The following is an 11,271-nucleotide window of genomic DNA, read 5'->3' as shown; positions in this document are numbered from 1 at the left end:
TGTATCGACGTGACAAAGTCATCAGATGAATTTTAAGGTAGCTGTGTGAAATGGGAAGGGTTTGGATTAGGAGCTGGGACTTATTGTTGAACTGAAGCACTCAATAAAGATAAAACTATACGATGACTTTCCGTTCCGTGTCAAAAATTAATCAAATATGTTTGCTTTGTAAAATGCTGATGAATCAGAATCAATTCCAAGACTGAAGTCTGGGTTTTTTTTAATAACTTTGGGTTCCCTGACCGAAACACGTTCGGGTGGTCACAAAATTGCGATTTTAATTGATTTTCACAAAAAATAATATTTCAAAAAAAATCATGACTTCTTTATATGTAGACGCAAATGAAAAGTGAAAAGTAGGGGTTTCAAATAAAAAAATGCTGGAACTAAAAATCTAGCCTAACAATTTAAAAGGTCTTATGAAACATTAAAATGTCGTTTGACAGGGTCCGAACCAAAGTGCCTAGGTCTGAAAATAATTTCAAAGGATTTCCCGGAAATTTTGCGTAAAACTCGAAAATGGAAAAACTGCGATAACTTTCAAAGTTAAGCGATGACCTATACATTGTTGGGTAATAAAATTTTCGCAATTGAAAAATTGAAGAAGCATTTTGTAAAACTTTTAGAATTTTCAAAGATTTGGTTTGAAATTGCAAATTGAGCTATTAAGCTGTTTGTTCTCCTTTCAAGGTACAAAATAATAAATAAAAATTGTACTGAAAACAAGTCAGCTAACATGCTCACATCCATCCTGGCCATCAAACTGACAACCTTTGGATCATGAGCCCAGCAGGTGACCGGCGACTCCACCGAGTCATGTTTTTGTTTTACCTCAGGGAGACGACTTCTACACCAGGACCGAGCTAATGACCTAACCTCAGGGTCAGAGCTGAAAATGTCAGGGGTCCTGACGTGAAAATCGGCGACGCATACACGATTTTTTCAGATCCATTCACTGAACCGCAAAAACGTGACATAAACAAACCCGACTCAGTCGTGAGTGCCCTAGCTCACTGAGCAGCTGCAATGCGAGGCAGTAGTCGACCAACGCTCATTCGACGTAGCACGCACACACATAAAGAAACAAGTTTTTACACAAAAAGTTGGTCTTTATGCGTGGAAATGTAATTTTGAATATAAGTTATGGTTGTTTTAAGTGTTTTGCACAGTCTAGAACCATTCAATTGTTTAAAAATACTCAAAATAGTGTTTAGAGAGGCTTTTACGAGTCAGTCATACGACACGAATTGAGTGAGTGTAGCTCATTTTTTCACGTCTCTCATTCTCCAGCAGCCGACCGGCACGAGTCAGGCGGCAGTGGTTGAACGGACACAGTAGGCTTACAGTCACATGCTAGCAGTGAACTGACATTTTGGTTTGCTTCATGTGTACGCTGGGTTGGAAACATTTTGCAGGCCTGCTCAGGGTAAGAACGTACTCTAAAAATCTTAGAGCAAAATATTGTTTTTCAAAAAGTCTACAATTTTGAGACTTTAGCATATTTTTAAAACGTATGCCCCTCCTCTCCCCAATGACCACGGCAAGAGCTGAGGGACAGAAATGATAACAGATATGCTTTTGTCAAAAAATAAAAGAAAATATATTTTTCCCTGAAATTTCACATCTTTTCAATCTGTGTTCCCAAAATAACAAAAAAAAAATCGATACATGAAAATATACACTTTTAATTAGTTTTCAACTGATTAACATGTTGTTGCATTGCGAACTAGTTGACCTTTTCAGAAAAAAATATAAACTTTAATTTTGTTTTGACAAAGAGGTTTGGGGATGAAAACTTTTAAAAATATATTGACCTTTAAGGGTACACAGCAGCAATCGAAGTTTTTGTCTTCTTTTCCCAAAATTGGAACAAACCCAATCCTGCAACAAACTTTGTTGTAAATTGTTTTGTAAACAGTACTTTAGGGGATGAATCAAAAATCATATCGATAGTTCCCGTAGTTTTGGAGATACTAAAATTTCTGCGACAAACATCTTGGTGCAAAAGCTCTGCTTGATGTGTACCGTTAAATATATTTGAACACAGCTCAAAAAGAATTACAATTCCATCAATAATGTATCTAAAAATTGCAGAAAATCTCCAGATAATTCGGTAGTAACTTTTCAAAATGGCGTAACTTTGGATGTAAACAAACAGTCTATTTCACTTGCTCTAGTGATTGTTTACGATGAGTTTGTGGTTACGCCCCATTGTAAATTTACTAAGAAATTGTTTGAAGGTGGCCGAGGTTGTTAAGTCATCGAGTTAGTATGTTTAAGGTTACTGGTTCGATTCCCGTAGTGAGACAATCTTTTTTTTTTTTTGCTAACCGGTGATTTTTTTTTTAATTCGAAATTTTTGAATTTGAGGGCATAATTCTCTCAGCCATCTCGAGCAGTGTTCCTTGTGTCCGTAAACGGTACAATTATTCTGTCAGCTCGAGGCCATGATTCTCTCTGACGATTGTTGCCCAGTTTTGGGTGTATAACAGGTTGGTCTAAATAATTCAATTTCGAAGATACATGTAACTATAATAAATAACTATTGTTATCTATGGTCAAACATCATCTTGTTTCAAATTAATTGAAAATCGTATCAAATACCTCAATTCATATTTAATATTCAGATCAAAACAACTTCAAATAGCTCAAAATCACGTTTTGAATCGGTTTCACATAACCAATAATCGCACCGCAAAATCATCACTCCTCCACACGCTATCATACACGTCCGAATAACCACCCACATATCATGACATAATTCACGCGCTTGTTCCACTCCGCTGACCGATCCGCGCAACCTGATATCATTCCAAAAAACCAATCAATCCGACTCGATCACCTCAAACCGGAGCGAGATATTGCTAATTCCGCTTCAAATTCGAACCCGCACGCGCCATCCCAAATTATCCGCAAATCGCGAATAAAAACCACGCCGAATCAATTTTCTCCAGATTCTTCGTCCGAAGCGAGCCTGCTTCGATCGCGTAAAACAATTCCTCAATCCTCAAGCTAACGACGTGATAATTTCACCAACTATCACTCACCGGTGAGTTTTTTGCTCGCTCGCTGCGGTTACTGCGATGACAAGTCGCGAGCGATTCCGCCGACACGCACCAGTTGTTCCTTCGTTGAACAGCCGCCGCCGAATCCTCTCTCTGTAGCGGCTATCCGTCGTCCACTTGAATTATTCTCCAATTAGTCGAATTTCATCCACCTAATTTCTATTTTGACAATTAAATCGTTCCCGAGCAGCACTCACACACACTCTTTCACATGCCTGTCAGCTTCTTCTTCGCGCTCAACGAGCAGGCCAAATTGCTTCCAATTTTTCATTCACTTAAAAATAACATCACACTTCGTGTGTGAGTTTGTGTGCCAGCACACAGCACCACGTTCACTTGGCGGAGATCTCTTTCGTACAGCTTTCCTTTGGCGCGGCGCCCTCTCTGTTACATCTGGCTGTAGTTGCCGCCGCCGACGAGCCTTCAATTACTGGGTTCACACTTCTTCGCGCTGAATCACCCGTTTCGCTGCACTGAACACGGCCGATTCTTCGTCGTCGTCGTCGGCTTTGCCGGTTATTAAATTATCAACCGTGTATCATCAATAAATATCTATTAATAAAACACGACGAGCACGGAGCTAGACACACTGCACTCCCTCTCTTCCTGTAGTTGCGGCTCTGGCTTGTTCAGCAGAACCTCACACGCAAAACCAACACAACACCCAGCGCAACGTCGAATTCTGCATCCGCTGCACCGACAATCTCGGCGCAGCAGTCTTCCTGTACCGCAGCAAGCGTTGACCGGAACAGCTGATGCCGATCAGAGCCAACAACAGTCAACGACGTCGCAACACCTGCCTTTCCCCTCTCCGAACGGTTCCGACGAACCCTCAAGATAACGCTGGCGACGTCCCAAGACACCCGAGACTAATCAAACATCCAGCGAACCACACACCGGGCAAGAAGAGGAACCGTGAACCGACAACACCGAAAACGCTTACACTCGACGCGAACAGAAACCCGGACAGTCAAACGGCAGCGAGACCCGGGCGCGGAATGTGTCAAGCTAGCCGTCACGCACAGTACTGGCTGGCGGTTCGCACGACGGAACAGGATTGAGCCGCCCCCGGAGCGCGTTCGGGTTTACCAGATGACCGAGCTCGTTGTGAGAGAGGAGAGCGGCGAAGCTGAATCAAAACAGACGCACGTTGATGCCGGTTTGAAGGAGAACAAAAAACACAGACCGTGTTGAAGGGAGAGAGTTTCGTCAAGTGTTGCTGGAATTGGACGAAGCGGTTGTTGTTGCAAGGGAGAGAGCGTGCGTTGATGCAGAGCGAAGCGTTAGCGTTTGCTGGAGTTGGGAGAGAATGTTGCGCGGTGGTGGTGATGTGTTGCGTGAGGAATTTTGTGGATGGAATTGATGTAACGTTAATTTAATTTTTAACGTAAGCGAATTAGTTTTCTATTTTTTTACAACTCTAGTCCACATTTTTTTAAATTAACAAATTTGCAGCGTAAAAAGGTGAAGATTTGAAAATTTTGTGTCAAAAGGACTTTTATGCTTTTTTTTAGGGAACAAACTGACAACTTAAAGCAAGGTTTCTTCGAAATCGAAGAGGGGTCTGGACATTTTTTTCCGATGTCGTGTGAGCTAGCGAAGAATTACCCACATTCCATTTGATTTTTTGATTTGTCCATCGATTCCCTACGTACGAAAAATCATCGAATCAGCAAATTGGATGGAACGCTACTGCTTAACCTGCCAAATATATAAGAATTTCCCCTTAAATCAAATGATAAGTCTAAAATAAGTTAACAAATTTGAAAAAAAGCACCGTATTGGAGTTACAGCTACTCTAAATTCTATTATGAGAAAACATATTTTTTTTTTATTTTTTTTTTATTTTTTTTTGTTTCATGCCATGACCCTCAATTCACCTTGAATTTTTGTTTTCAAAAAACTGATTTTTAAAAAGAAATTCGCTAAATGAAAAAAAAATAAAATAAAAAAAAAGTTAGTTTTTTTAAGTGTCACTCAAACTGCAAATTTTAAAAACAAGTCACACATTTTTAAATGTTATTATTGATTTTATAATACTTTTTTTTATAGAGATCAGCAAATTTTAGCAATAAATCCAGCAATTCATCACCAAAACAGCATGGACAAAACAAAAGTGCTCAGATCGGGCTCATCATTTTTGTAGGGGTTCCCAAGAAATAATAAGACCCGTATTTTTTTTTTTTTTGGCTATTAGGGTGACCAACGCCGTGCAAGGGTGGTCCCATTTTCGTCGATTTTCGCTTCAAAAAATCATAACTACCCGTCATTTCAACCGATTTCAAGTGACTGATACGAAAATGAAAAGTGATAAGTAGGCCTTTAAAAAAAGAGGTTTCAATAATTTTGCCTAACATATGAATTGGGCGTGTGGAACTTTAAAATGCCGTTTTGGCGGTGTCTGCACCAAAGAGCCTATGTTTGGAAATATTTTTATCGGATTCCTCGGACATTTTTGCGTCACATTTTTTTCACTAAAATTGCGATAATTATATTAAAGATTTCACCGATGTTACATGTTTGGGTACCACAATTTTCGTAATTAAAAAACGCAACTCAAAATTGGACTTAAATAGGCTCTTACTCTAAAACAATATTTTTTACAAATTTGATTTTACATCGAAAAATGGTGTATTTTTATTTTTCATTTTTTAAATAACCATTCCTTAAAAAATATAACTCAGCGAATTTTGTTTGCTAATAAGACCGTTGCAGATATTTTTGAAAGTTTATGGCACCCTTCCCCCTTCAAAGTCACCCGAAAAATCAGGGGCAAAAAAAATATTATGTTTTTTTCGAAAAACTTCATTTTTTAAATGAAAATTAAAGTTTAATCAACTAAAAACCAGTTGCAATGCATTTTTCTGCATATTTTTTTCGAAACATTTTTTTTGCACCTGATTTTTCGGGCCGATTTTGAAAAATATATGCAACGGTCTTATTTAAAAAATGAAAAAAATTTATAAAAATAATCATGTTAAACATGTTTGAACTCCCTTAAACAAATTTCTTTTTTTTTTTTTGAGTGCCGATTTTCAGTATCTTACCAAGTTATCAACAACCGGAGGATCAAATAAAAAAACAAATAAATCAGAAGTTTTTTACAAATGTCTTTTTCGTAACATTATAAAAATTTTCTTAAAAGCTCTTAAAATGCAAAAATTAAGAAAAAAATTTTCAGCTTTTTTCCAAACCTTAAACAATATTTCATTAAAATTCAGAACTTGGCACATTTGGAGTGAGTTTTTGCGATAAATATGGTAATATTTTTTAATGTGCATATTTTTTTCTATTTTTTTTTCTTTTAATATCCTAATCTCCCTGAGCAATTCTCTACGAAATCGGTCTTTTTTCTTCAATTTTAATTTTTGTATTTTTTAATCCGGCTGAAACTTTTTTGGTGCCTTCGGTATGCCCAAAGAAGCCATTTTGCATCATTAGTTTGTCCATATAATTTTCCATACAAATTCGGCAGCTGTCCATACAAAAATGATGTATGAAAATTCAAAAATCTGTATCTTTTGAAGGAAACATTCAATATTACGCCCTTTTAAAATGTTTGTCTTGATTTGAAAATTCCAAAAATATTTTTTTCGAAAAGATCGGAAAATTTCACAATTGTTTCATATATTAACATTGAAAATCGGACCATTAGTTGCTGAGATATTGACGATAGAAAATGGTGGGTTGTTTGGGTGAAACTTAGAAAACATCAATTTTCCTGTTTTTAAACCTTTGCATTGCAATATCTCAGCAACTAAAGGTCGTATCAACATAGTCCGAATAAGCAAAATATAGAGAATTTTCTCAGTTTTTCAAAAATATTTTTTTCAAAACTGGGCAAACATGTGCACTAATTTAAAAAAATGAAAAACTGCGACTATTTTCAAAAAAGTCACTTAAATATGGCTATAACTTGAAAACGGTGCACTTTATCAAAATTTCACTAAAGTACTTTTTGATTGCAAATTTGATTTTACATCGAAAAATGAAGTTGAAAAATTTTTACGACCAAAATTTCGATTTTTTGAAAAAATCAGTATTGATTAAAAAATTCATAACTCGGTCAGTGATTTTTTGCACAACCTGGAAATTTCTGAAAAGTTGGCATTTTATGTCTTCTAAAACATATCAAAAAATAAAAAAAATTAAAAATATTGTTTTTTTGTAAATCAAGTTTTAGTGATAAAAAGTTAAATAAAAAGATCACCAAATTTTTTTTACCGTGTATTATTTTTTTCCAGTGTAGTCCGTATCCATACCTACAACTTTGCCGAAGACACCAAATCGATCAAAAAATTCCTTCAAAAGATACAGATTTTTGAATTTTCATACATCATTTTTGTATGGACAGCTGCCGAATTTGTATGGAAAATTATATGGACAAACTAATGATGCAAAATGGCTTCTTTGGGCATACCGAAGGCACCAAAAAAGTTTCAGTCGGATTAAAAAATACAAAAAAAATCGAATGACCGAAATCCTAGAGAACTGCTCCCCTACGTTTTTGTGGTCCAAATCCGGGCTTCCTCGGGGCTACCCTCTGAAATGAAAGATTGACTCATCACTCTGCTTAAAAACTGACATTTTCAGAAGCTAATTACTTTTCAGCAAAAAATGATAAAATAAGGTGTCTTCGGGAAAGTTGTTCTAAATTTAATGAAGGTACTACATCTGAGAATTGATAAACATTGGACGACTATTGCGCCCTCCACAGGTAAAAAACTGAAACAGTTGCAGTTCTCCATACATTTTGACGATTTTTCCCATACAAACTTCAAGCGATTAGAGCAGGGGTGCCCAACCTTTTGGCCCTGCGGGCCAGATCTGATTTTTCTGAAGCAGTGTCGGGCCGGAATTAATATTTTATTAAAATTGAAACAGTAAACACATTGTTTTCAATTTTCTTTTGATTGAGTTTTTTTACAACAAATACATAAAAGAACTAGTGTTTGCAAATGTGATTTATATATCTTGATTTTAAAAATGAAAAACAAAAAACATTCAAAAATTTGTTTATTTGACTTATTTAAATTTTTGCTTGTTTAAAATTGTAAAAATATTGTTTTTGACGATTGCAATTAAATACCTTATATTTTAATATAAAAAACATTAAAATTGAGTTTTTGAAGTTTTTGATGCATTTTTCAATATTTTAAAAATATTTCCAGCGATCTATTTTCAGTATGAATAATTTGATTTTTAAGCTTTTTTTTGAATGTTAATTTGACTTATTTTAATTTTTGCTTGTTTAAAATTGTATAGATATTGTTTTTGACGATTGCAATTAAATACCTTGATATATTTCTTTATAAAAAAAAACATTCAAATTTCAATAATCGTTGCAAGTTTTTGATACATTTTTCAATATTTTAAAAATATTTCCAGCGATCTATTTTCAGTATGAATAATTTGATTTTTAAGCTTATTTAAAAAAAAATAAGAGTAAAAATATTTTTTTTTTTTCAAAAAATATGTTTCATTTTATTGGCAGTTAGCAGCACCATCAAGAACACCATAGGCCAAGGCATATTTTATTTAATGTTTTTGTCTCCAGCCTCGATTTTTTCATATTTGCATTTTTGGTGTTTTTTAATAAATCTTAAGTAAAACAAACTTGGTTTATTGGACCTTTTCAAAAGAAAACTTCAGATACCTACTGAACTCTTCTTCGTTTCCATCACGCAGAAAAATAAGGCATATTTGAATCAACAAAACGTTTTGTTGATTTGAAAATCATATTTTTTGTTGAATCTACGCTAAACGTCAAAGCAGCTTTTTCAAAACAACAAAAGACTTTTGTGGAATCGAGAATATCAAGGTTTGTTTCAACGCAAAATCGGCGTTGATTATATTCAACAAAAATTTTGTTGATTCAAACCTCGTACAGGCTGATTCTACAAAACTATTTTCTGCGTGATGATGTTCATCAAAGTAATCTATTTTATTCTTGTAATTTTATATGAACATTTTCCAGTGAATCGTTTTTGTTCTGATTGTCCTATTTTATTTTGATCTAAGAATAAAGAAAACTCGCATTTCTCAGCTACAATAAGTATCGTTTCCCCTAGTAAACAACCGAAATTTCCCAGTCACAAACAACTGATATTATACTTTCCTGGAATATTCACTCTCACGAAACTCAGCCTCTACACATTGAAATTCAAGCAACGAAAGTGGAAAAGTATGTTTCCCAGCTCGAGCCATTCGAATCGCCCAGAGAACAACACGAGGAGGCTCCTCTTCGAAAACGTTGAAGTGGCCGCCTACCAGCAGAGTTTCCTTTTTCCCCAGAAATGATTGTTGACTGCGTCGAAAGCCTTCCTACTTCCTACTTTTTTTTAGGGACACGATAAAAAGTCCGACGAAATAAAACACCAAAAACGGCAGTGCTGCCAGCAAAGGCCAACACCGAAATAAAAACAACTTCCACACATAAGGAAAACAATAAATTAAACACGATAACAGGATTTATTGAATGTTTATTTTTCTTACTGGGAGAAAATCGTGGCAAAGGGGAGAGTTTTTCCCCCTTTTTTCCTTAAGGGGTCACCACTTTACTGGCTCTTGCCTGCCAAGATGTGTGTGTGTGTTTGTGTGTACAGAAAATTGCTGAAAAAGGACACTTTCCACTCTCGATAAACACTTGAGCTATGGCACATGATCCTTTTCGGGGTTATTTTTTTCTTTCTATGAAGAGGGGAGTCCCTCTGATTTTCCCGGGTGGGGGTTTCCCCCGATTGTGTGGAAAGTGGCTGGCCACTATCAGCTGCTGCTGGTGGTGCGTCCTTGGTGATGATTGGGACTTTATGGGTTTCTGTTATCGATTTCGAAACTTGGATTTTCTATTTAATGTGTCACAGGGGATTTGTAAAAAAGACATTGTGTTGATTCGATAAAGGTTAAAGATTTTATTCCTATTTTTATTTGTTTTAAAAACATTGCAAAATTTGACTATACTTAAATAATCCGGACTGAATCCGGACTTGAAAAAAGCCACTTTCTTTCAAATTTGCACTTTGCACCTCGAAATTCTTACTTTCTCAGCTAATTCTTTGACCTTTCTTCGACGACCGTGTCAATAAATCTAGACCCAGCTCCTACCTTCTTGCTGTCTTTTTTCGCACCGAAATAAAACCCAAACAATGTTTTCTTTCGTTTTTCTTTGCAACTCTCTGCAAATCTGCGTCCGTTCAATAAATCGCCTGTTTATTGATTCTCTCTTTTTTTACGTGTGGCTGTATTTAAAGAAGAAATGCCTCAATCCTTTGGCACGTCGCCGTCGTCGTGGCCAGGCGTCATTAATTTTTTTTCGCTTGTAGCGTGGGATTTTGAAGATCAGGGGAAAGCCACAAATTACTATATTTTAATGGCAAACAATATGTTAAATTTCTGTTAATTTTTTCCAAACGAAAATAATTCACAAAAATTTAATCTATGGATGACCCTTAAACATTTTTGTGATCGCAAACCCCAATCGCAAGTAAATTCTTATCTCGTCCGCCCATAATATTTGTGCACTGCTTGTCCCCCGATGATGGTCCAATGGTCACCCAGATGTTGACTTCGATTTCTGGTGTTGTTGCTGTGGCTCTTGCATGAAATATGTTGGAGTGCGCAGTGCACATGCAGTTCGGAAATGTAAATCATTTACTGTAAAAAAAAACATAAATTTGAAAAGGTAAACTTATTTAATTATAATTATTTGAAGTTGTTAATAATGTAATATAAACAGTTTCTTTTTAAATGTTTACTGTTTCTTAATGTTAAGTAAATACTTTTTGGTACATTTATTACTGAACATTTGTTTGTTTTTTTAGGCAAAATTTGGACCAATAAACCAGAGCAATACAAATCCAAAAACAATGCTTAATTTTATGATTAATTTAATTTGTTGAGCTTATTAAAGCAGTTGCAAAAGGTGATATGTTGTAGATAAAAATTCAATGTATTCTTTCTTTAAATTTTAGATTTTTCGAAAACTTATCATTGAAAAGTTGTGTTATTTAATAACGAAAATGTTGGTAACCAACAAAAATAGGTCATCGCTCAAACTTTCAAGTTATCGCAGTTTAGAGACTAGACTATCAAATATTGTTCAAGTTCACTATTTTGGTTATTTGAATACTTGGATATTTTGCCTGGATTCTGTTAAATTTTACACTTTTTCAAATGTTGAACAAAATTTTACCTCGGATTCGTGATA

General features: G+C 35.4%; 1 protein-coding gene across 1 annotated transcript in view; it reads right to left on the bottom strand.

The window, feature by feature from the left end:
* Positions 1 to 4,407, bottom strand: part of LOC120430523 (roundabout homolog 1-like) — a 224,229-nt gene extending 219,822 nt beyond the window's left edge. Inside the window, exon 1 of the mRNA XM_052707253.1 lies at positions 3,048 to 4,407. The gene's annotated coding sequence lies outside the window, so the exon portion shown is untranslated. The remainder of the gene's footprint in view (positions 1 to 3,047) is intronic.
* Positions 4,408 to 11,271: the final 6,864 nt, after the last annotated feature.

Source organism: Culex pipiens, chromosome 2 (assembly GCF_016801865.2).
Source record: "Culex pipiens pallens isolate TS chromosome 2, TS_CPP_V2, whole genome shotgun sequence".
NCBI lineage: Eukaryota > Metazoa > Arthropoda > Insecta > Diptera > Culicidae > Culex > Culex pipiens.
The sequence above is the reverse complement of the archived record's forward strand: the minus strand, read 5'-3'. Positions and strand labels throughout refer to the sequence as shown.